This window comes from Anguilla anguilla, chromosome 9, assembly GCF_013347855.1.
Source record: "Anguilla anguilla isolate fAngAng1 chromosome 9, fAngAng1.pri, whole genome shotgun sequence".
NCBI classification, from domain to species: domain Eukaryota; kingdom Metazoa; phylum Chordata; class Actinopteri; order Anguilliformes; family Anguillidae; genus Anguilla; species Anguilla anguilla.
In genome coordinates, this window is record NC_049209.1 from 28543421 (window position 1) to 28553516 (window position 10096).

The window sequence follows — 10096 nt, forward strand, 5'->3', positions numbered from 1 at the left end:
CTATGGCAGCCCAAATTTGGTAAGCTCTTCTTTAAAATGCTATATACATGACAGGCTGTCCATATATGGCACAGACAATTTCTGGCTGAAATATGAGACGTCCTGGTTAATTTGGGACAAGTAGCAACACTGATGATACCACATTCAAAAGTCTAGTTATTGCCTTCTTTCTGAAATGCTACATTCACAAAAATGTTTGAAATTTGCCATTCCAGCTTGATGCAAATTTGTCGTAGGTGTTGAGTTTAATTATAGCCTGCTTCTCTAAGAAAGTTTACTTTCCAGAAAGTTTATGGTTTTCTTCAAGGGTTATGTTTGTAACCTCCTGCTTCAAATTCAACCACCCTGTTACTCCCTGATGACATCCAACATATTCATGTCCCAGTATTTTTCTGATCTTTAGTAATGATCGATAGATGCTATATGTGTATGTTTTACATAATAATTTTTTGGTTTGTACATACAGGTTGGATAGCTATGTTAAATATGCTGAACTAGAAAAAAACAAAGTAATTGCGTTTCAGTTGCACAAGCCATGGCTGTTTCCATGCTGCAAAACCTGTGAGTCATTGGCAAAGGATTCAGATTATCGTTTAGTTGAAATAAGTATCTCTCAAATCCAGAAGAATCTGTGAACAGGACTCAACTTGTTCAGCTTCACAAAGGTGCGAATTGATTTTCAAAAACAAAAGGCTGCCAATGACACCTTTGCAATGACCACAGTCAATTTGAGTTAAATGTACTCGAATGGAGTACTTTTAACGAATAATGTATGTGAAGATTTTAAAATGAAAATTTTTCTGTGTTGTCATGATACTAGTGTTAACCAAATTTAGTATCCATGACTAAAATTAAACATTTTCCATTAATAGGTTTTAAAAAGCTAATACACAACAACAGCAGGCATGAAATCGCAGAGCCTGACTCATTTTTCAGTCCCTTTTCAAGCTCCATTTTTTGCAGTGTGCACAAATGAAGGCCTTTTGTTAGGAGTTTATGTGTAAAAAGCATATAAGCAGAAAATGTGAACGCTTTTAATGTTTATATCAAATGTATTCATTTATTTAGTTTATTGGTAGAATTTGTGATGTTCCTTTTGTGATACAGTATTTGCATGTTAAAGACGCATTTCAGATACTGTATGTATACTGCATACTGCGGGACTTTAATAAAATGTACGGTAATTTAATAATTATCCTGAAAAAGAATGGCTACATATAATATTGGGGCACTTGACACATTTGTTTATGAAACACATCATAAAATCAAAGGAGATGAAATTCCATGGACAGCCGTTCCGACAGTTAACTCGTTCAGTGAAGCGTGTGCGCTCCATTAGCTGCTAGCATTGCTTCCATCCTGACAGCTCATGGAAAAGAGTATTTATTTCTCTCTGTGGAAAATCACATCCCATTCGGAAGGAAATCCTGCAGCTCGGTGGGAGTGCATGGCTGCGGTGTGGTCACGGCTGTGCACACGCCTATTCTTCCTGTTCCAGGAGGGCCACGTTGGGTTCATATTGGGTGAATTGGGAAAACAGGCCTGCACATGCACAATGTTCAATGACAGATAAAGTCTGGGGAAAAAAACAGGCCATGAGTAGTTTCTTTGTCCAAAATACTTGGGTCTCCAAAAGAGAAAGCGATCACAGAAGCATAAATCTAAAAAACTATCTAAAAACATCAAACCTCAGGCAAAAAAACTAGGGGTCTTCTATGGTCATAAATTGAACTTTGAGGCTTATATCAGAAATGTGACCAAGACCACCTTTTATCATTACCTTTTCCCTCACCAGCTGACAATGTGAAATTAATACACATTTTAATCACTACCTGTTTGGACTACTGCAATGGCCTCTTCTCTGGTCTACCCAAAATACCACCTGGTTAGCTACAACTTGCATAAAAGCACTGCTGCCAGTTATTCCAGTCCACATGGTCTTGCCCCTGACATGTTTTTAAGGTATCTAACATGCAGATCTCTCCAGTCCTCTAGTTCCAACCTTTTGTCATCACCAAAACCAGAACCAAAGCATAGAGTGAGGCCGCTTTAAGTTCCCCTGACCCTAGGCTGTAGAACACTCCGCCTGAAGAACGGAGGACAGCACAATTGGATGATATTTTCAGTAATAATTTTCTAGTTATTTTTCCCTTTTAAGTTTTTATTTTTCTGATTGCCCTATTTTTCAGGTATGATTTTGCTGATATTGAGTTTTTGGTAAATGGTAGATGGACTTCATTTATATGGCACATTTTTCAGCAATGTATAATACAATCCCATTTTATTATATGTAAAGCACATTGCATTGCAACTTCTGTACAAAATATATATACAAAATATGCTATACACATGAAGTTTGATTTGTTTATGTTACAATATCAAGGGTATATCAGTTAATCCTACAGTCTTCATCCACCCCTAGTCCAACTTCCAACTTGGTGTTAGCCTTGCACTTCTCTGCTATAAGCCTATTGAATGCAATGGAGTTCGGAGTGATAACCAATATTTTCTAATCATGTAAAAAAATTGTTGAAGGTGGTTCTCAAGTGATTCAAACATAAGCTATGAACTATACTGAAGAGGTTAAATTGCAAGAGGAGGTGTGTGTCAAATGCATCACACTTGCACCAATGGCCCCTCAGAGAATCTGACCAGTGTCTAAGCTGCCATGTCCCTGATGTGGCCTCTCGCTGCTACAGTAAGTGCTGTTCCCAGATGGCAAGGCAAGAGTCTCCTGAGATCTGACCATCTGGGTTCCAGGTCTAACTTGATATAATGTAATATGGATTGTGCTGCTCCACACGTGTGTATCACTCTCCACGTTCAGCATTTAGGTTGAATTGTGACATGTCTAGGGGCGTGTTTGGTATTTTTGGGGCCCCTGGCAGAGCTATGTCTGTGGCCTCACAGTACATCTTTGCACATCCAAATCACTACTACATCATATTTGGGCCTTATGATTTCAGGCACCGATGTTTGTTTTAAAATATGGCTTCCCAGCTGCTTATCCAGTCAGATCAGATTTTGGTCACACGAATGGACAATATGGGTGCTATGTTTCACATATAATTCATCTTACAAATCATGTTGTGTTTAAGTGATACAATAATGTTAATCAAAGCCAGTATCTATCTAGCTAGCTGACTCGTTTTTTGTATTGGCTTAGTAAATTACAGCTAATCACCTACCTTCTGGAATTTTCAAGACGATCAGCATTAGCTAGTTTATTGCACACATGCTATTTTAGTCCCACAGTTGTTCAACTAATGTGATAACGTTGTTTATTAAAGAGGAAAACTGTTTACAGCGAATACATTACAGTCTATTTACAGTTATTTTATTTATTTATTTTTTTAAAAGAAAAGATTTTTCTGAATAAGTTCTGTCAGTATAATAAGGGGCCATAAGCTGAAGGCAAAGGTAAATGGTTATGACAATGTTTTTTTTACACAGATCATTCATGGAACAGCTTTTCAATTGATGTCTAATAGAGTGTCTGACAATCCTGGACATTCATATTTTTGGCATCCAAACAACTTCCTCCTTTCTGCATTAGGGTAGTCGTGGTTTTTATTTTCCTAGTCATAAATAAGGAAAGCTCTGCATGCCTTTTTTATCCCTGCTCACCACTAGAGGTCTGTAAAAATGTGTCAGGCAACAAAAAAACATCCAAATTTGTTCATGGATTTTCAAGACGGGAATTGATAAAAAAATATTTGTATAAATAAATTGTAGATACAGTACATCATTTTCAGAAAATACTGAATCTTACATTTATAATGTTAGGTACATCCAACTTTCTTCTTATTTATATATTAAAGATAAAATATATTTATATTACATTTATCAGTTATGACATTCTCAATTATCTGTTGCCCGTTTGCATGTCTACTGTCCTGGAAGCTTGAATATTACTCAACTCTTGCACAATTTGACTTGGAGGTCCATGTTGTAACATAGATTATAGTCCTACAAAACTATGATTTGAATGAACAAACCTGGAAGTTCCTGTGTGGTACCCATGCTGGTACGCGAATACATTTTATGTGAAGCCGTCCTTATGGCATTTTAAATCAGCAATTTCAGAAATGCACTACTTAAATTGTAGCCACTGAGGCACAGTTCAGTATTTCACTTGTTCTCCTGAGGATCCCCTTCTGTTCAGCCAGAGAGGGAATAAAATATTCCTCATTTCAGTCTATGCTGGTTGTGACTCCCCAGGGCAGGAAGCAAAGATAAACATATAAAGGAAGTGGGAAGTCCATCAACTGGAACATTTGGTTACATAACAGGCTAGTGGCTTCATGCTGGGGGTGAGGGTCACTGCCTGTACAGTGCAGTAATTTACAATGCACGTGTTTGTGCTAATGAGAAAAGCCCGGCAGCCGTGAAACTCTGGTTGTCAGATAGTACAATGCAACCCTCAGAGACCCTGGGAAGCTCCAGCCATATCAGCTCTCTCCCTGGTGCTGGCCCCTGGTGCGTTTATAATTGGCACCATTCAAAGGTATGCCTGGCATTCTTACCTGTACCTTTTTCCTGACGCAGATTTATTGCGAGACAAGGGAGAAACTGTAATCTTTTGCTCTGGCTTTGTAGTAACGGATCTCCATCATCCCACACCAGCAGGAATGTGTTTCACCTTCCCAGTGTTGTGCCTGGGGAAGAAATGTAGGCAGTGCTACAGGCCATGTGAGCCGCCAAACCACCGCCATTTTGTACTATGTGCCGCTGGACATCATCCCTAAAGAGCCCCCCCCCCACCCCCCTCAGTACAATGGCATTACATAAAAGCGCACATCTGAGAAGCATTGCATCCAGCGTGCCTCTTAATGTAAATGCACACATGGTTAGCACATGGTGTGCGTGTTCACTTTACTGCATGTATCACTGTGGCTCAGGAGCCCACTGGCAGACAGACCCTCTGGACACAACTGTTGAAAACCAAGTCCAAATTCATTTTTTTAGCTGTAGCGTACACTGCCCTGTACCGCACTCCGTCCTGTTTCACCGTACTGCATGACAATGAAAAAGCATAATAATAAAGAGATTTGTTTTGCATGTAAGCAATATCTATCACATTTTTTTTGCATCAATGCAGTAAAATGTTTCCCATATTATTTGTAGCCAAAAATGTGCGATTTTGCCACATTCAGTATTGATATTTATTTATACTTATATTCCAGTTGAAAACTCTGTGGAAATCCTTCCAGATTGAATACAGCTCAGAGGCCTTATGTTTGCACCTGAGAACAAGGATTTATTCCCCAATGAAGCACAGTGGCTTTTTATTAAAGTTCCCACTGCAAGCAGTTACCCTGTTTGAGAATCTGGGAACATTTCCATTGCTCTAAGTAGGTGAAAACTTTCCTTCAATACCTTTCATTTCAGATCAATCAACCGATTATAGCAAATAATTTGGCAAAATGGACAAAAAATGAACTAAAATGTATAGGGTATAAAAGGAGATATTTTCAGATCTTAGTTCTCTGAGAGAACAAATGTAGATTGCTTCTGTTGAAAAGGGGATGCGGACTGTTTTTCATCAGTGATACAGAAGAAAAGAAGCTGTTGTTTGGTTAGTACTGCCTGTCTCACTGATGTTATTGTAATTAACTGGTAATAAAAGCAGAAATTAGTCATTGAGTTATCATCAACTTGTTGATATCGAGCTATCTGAGTGACAGTTACTAGCAACATTAAAATTTATCTTCATATTTCTCTCAAAAATCATAAATTCTGCTGAGATCTTTTAAACTCAATAAGGTTTGATTCCCTATTAAAGAGAAAGAAAAACATCAGTTTGCTGTTCTTTTTACCTGGATGTTGTTTTGAGCAACAATAAAACTGCTTCTTTAAAACCAAAGTACTCTAGGTTCTATCTTCTCCAGCTGCTTGTCCATATGGCAAGGTTAAAGTGCACTCATATTTTACTTTGCAGGCATCTAGCAAACACAGAGACATCCTCATGAAATGCTTTACGAGGGCCAGTAAATGCAGAATTTGAGTGCTTATGTAACTATAGATTCCTGGAAGAGTCATTTATGTTGGACTTTATGTTGTAGGCTGCAGGCAGTTGACCAAAATTCACACATGAAGAGTAAATCCCATGTAATCCATCTGCCAACGTCCCTAAGATTTGGACAAACTTATAATTGGGAACTACAACATTTCCCTCCACACAAATGATAAAGAGTCATCTATACTCATTGATGTCTGAGGGGAGTGTAACAACATAATCCTATGGCTGGGTGCAATGCTGCATTCTGGCTTCTTGCCCATGATTAAACACATCAGATGTTCCCAAAGCAATGTACAGCTTTAGGTATTCAATAAAACAAATTTTCTATTACATCCATTGAGTGAAATTTGTATGAAAATTGTATTCTCCAGGGTGAGTGCTTTGTTGAAGTTTTGTCTCTGTTTGCATGTAAAGAATGCTGTTATGTAAACACTGTCTCCAGTCTTCCAGATAAATGGTTCTTAGACCAAGGGTCAGGATTCAGTGCAGTTTCTAAGCTGGTCGGGACTCAATCATAGCAAGAAACAATATGAATAGCAATCAGAGGAATAATTTGAACCCCTACTGTACACCAGCAACCTATATTACACTGATCTTAAAATTATTTTTTGCCTTTCCAAAACAACAAACAAATTAATTTCAGTATTTTTAAGGAATTTAAGGGGAAAAGGATGATCATAACATAACATTTGTAACATCATCTTGAAATAGTTCTGAAATGCTTGAACTCATTTTATGTACATTTATTATTTATTAGAGTACATATTTGTATGTGTTATCTAATTAGTTTGCTTATTTCATCTGTTATGAGTGACTGGAGTGCACAGATTTTTTTTTTTTACTGGGGTTCTGGGGTTACAAGTTTAAGGACCACTGACTCAGACTTATTGCCTTCTACGGCTGTCTGTTATTGTGCCTGTGTGTATTGAAGGCCTCACTGCCTGTTTTTGCATCCTTGCTGCATTCAGGATCCACTGGGATCCACCAAGCAGCTGTAAAACAAGCATGTAACCGTCCAGACCCACGGCGCAACTCACTTCCACAGACACATTTTAGCTGGCACCACCTGCCCATGCATCCCACAAAACGTCCCTCAAAGGTCGTCTGTGAGTGAGTGAGTGAGTGACCACAATTTGCCATGCATAGCCCACGGCGGCAGTTCCTGCGCGCCATGGGGAAAAAAAGGCCATTAGAAACGTGACCAAGGAAATCAGCAGGATGTTTTATTCTTTGCAAAACACTTTGCAATGCTGAACAAGCAGTGGAACTCCACACAGCTGTCAGAAGACCATTCGCTGTTTCACTGCTGGGTTTTACGAGTCACGTTTCTCAGCAGATGTGCTGGAGCACGGGAGCATTTTGCAGAATTGAGGCAACATAAAAATCTTTGGAGAAAAACATTCAGAAGAATTTTATTAGCAAACGCTTAGGGCCCCTGAAAGCTCAGGGGCACATAAGTTGAACTGTGCTCCTGGATGGTGTATCCAGGAGTAAATCTCATTATTTTGATCCAATCCAGACCTATGAACATGAATAGGGATTCCAAACAGGGAGAGAAAACAAAAGCTGAATAAAACTGTGGTTATGCACACATACGCTTTATCCAGTACTATTTTTTTTCTAAAAAAAAAATGTATTGTGTTTTTAAATAATTTTAACAAAAAAAATAACAAAAAGACACTTTAAAAAGGAATGCTAAAAAGGTAAGTCTTCATGAATTTGTCTGTGGACACAAAATCCTGTAGACCCTCTGGCAGGCTGTCTCAAAGGCTTGAGCCACAGAAACTGAACAGCCCTTCACTTCTCGTAGCCCCAACCCTGGGAACAGAGAGAAGGCCGGGCTGGAGGACCTAAGGGATCTGCCTGGCATAATGGTAACACCGGTTTATCCTATATCACACAACTGTAAAAAAAATAAATAATTCACCATGGAATTTTTGCAACAGTAGCCCATTATTTCATCAATAATGTCAGATCACATAAATTATTATCCCTTTTAAATAACAAAGAGCAAAAACTGAAAAGAAAGATTACCCTCATTGTGCACCAGTGAACCAGAGTACTAAAATTTATCTTGGAAAAAGGGGTGGAGCTGTTAATTATAAGGTTGCCAGCTGTCTTTTGGGGTCCTCTGGGGATAACAAGGAACAATGTCAAATTCAAACAAAAAGGCTTTATTACAAGTTTTTAGGTAGCAATTTCTACTGTGAATAAGATATACAATATATATTCCCTTTAAATCCCACAATACAGTGTGCAAAGCACAATTATAGTATTGGCCTTGCTTCTGCAAGTCTCTTTGTGGCCACTTTATTTGGTGCACCTATCTAGGACCAGGTAGGACCTCATTTTGCCTCCAGAAGGGGCCTGAATTCTTTGCATCATGAATTCAACAAGGTGCTGGAAACATTCCTTAGAGATTTTCATCCAAGCTGATTCAAAAGCAACATGCAGTTCTTGCAGATTTTTTTTGGCCACACATTAATGCTGCGAACCTCCTATTCCACCTTATCCCAAAGGTGCTCCATTAGATTGAGATCTGGGGATTGCGCAGGTCATAGGTGAAGTGAAGTCACTATGGAACTAGCTTGAGATGATGCATGCTTCGTGACATGGTACGTTACCCAACTGGAAGTATCCATTTGAAAAGGGTAGACTGTGGCCATAAAAAGATGTACATGGTCATGCTGTGGCATTCAAAAGATGTTCAATTGGTATTAAGGGTCTAATGTGTACCAGGAAACATTTCCCACACTGTTGCACTGTTGGCACAAGGCAGGATGGATCCATGGATCTACACTGTTTACATCAAATTCTGACCCTATCATCTGTACGTCGCAGCAGAAATTGAGATTTGTCAGGCAACATTTAACCAATATTTAATCACCCAGGTTTGGTGATCAAGTAACCACTGTAGCCTCATATTTCTGTTCTTAGGTAATAGGAGTGGAACCTGGTGTGGTCTTCTGCAAAGTTCAACGTGTTTTGCATTCAGAGATGCCCTTCTGCACACAACTCTTGTAAACAGCTTTTATCTGAGCATTTGTGGCCTTTCTGTTCGCTTGAACAAGTCTGCCTATTCAACTCTGACCTCTCTCATGAACAAGGTTTTTTCACCCATAGAACTGTCATTCACTGGATGTTTTACCACTCTCTGTAACCTCTGGAGCAGTGGTAACCAACCCTGTTCCTGGAGATCTACCATTCTGTATGTTTTCATTCCAACCCTAACAAACGCTCCTCATTCAACAGCTAGAGATCACATTGAGCTGCTGATTAGTAGAATCAGACCTGCCAAATTAGGGTTGAAATTAAAACCTACAGGGTGATAGACCTCCAGGAACAGAGTTGGTTACCATTGCACTAGAGACTGCAGTGCATGAAAATCCCAGGAGGGTAGTTGTTTCTGAGATGCTTTGGCATCAACAATCATACAAAGGTCGAAGTTACTAAGATCAAACGTCTTGTCCATTCTCATGTTTGGTCAAAGAACAACTGAACCTCTTCAGCATGTCTGCATGCTTTATATATTGGGTTGCAGCCATAAGATTCGTCGTTTGGAGAAGCAGGATATTTGCGTTAACAAGCAGGTACACCTAATAAAGTGGCCACAGAGTGTATATGCACACACAAGAGTGTAACAGAAATGCTGAAAATATGCTAAATGTATAAGATAAGAAACCCATGCATATAAAATAATTGCATAAAAGAAAACAGGCAAATATCGTCTTCAGATATAAACTTTATAAACAAATCTCCCACAGCTCCCTTCTGACACGACCGCAGCATTTTGATCATGAACGAGTCTGACTACTCTTCGCACCTTGGTTCAGACCCATTTTTAGAACATTAATGGCACCCTTCTCTCTCTTCCCCTTCAGTAATTGCTTGGCTTGATTAATCATTTATTGATATGATGCATTTGTTTAAGCACATCTTGGATTTTGTTGTGGCAACACAGCACAACAGCACCCAGACTGAATGAGAGTGCTTTAAAAAATGAGCACTTGTGAAGGCCAACCTCAAATCAGCCGGAATTCCTGCTGCTCACATAGCTGGTGGCCACGGAGGTCA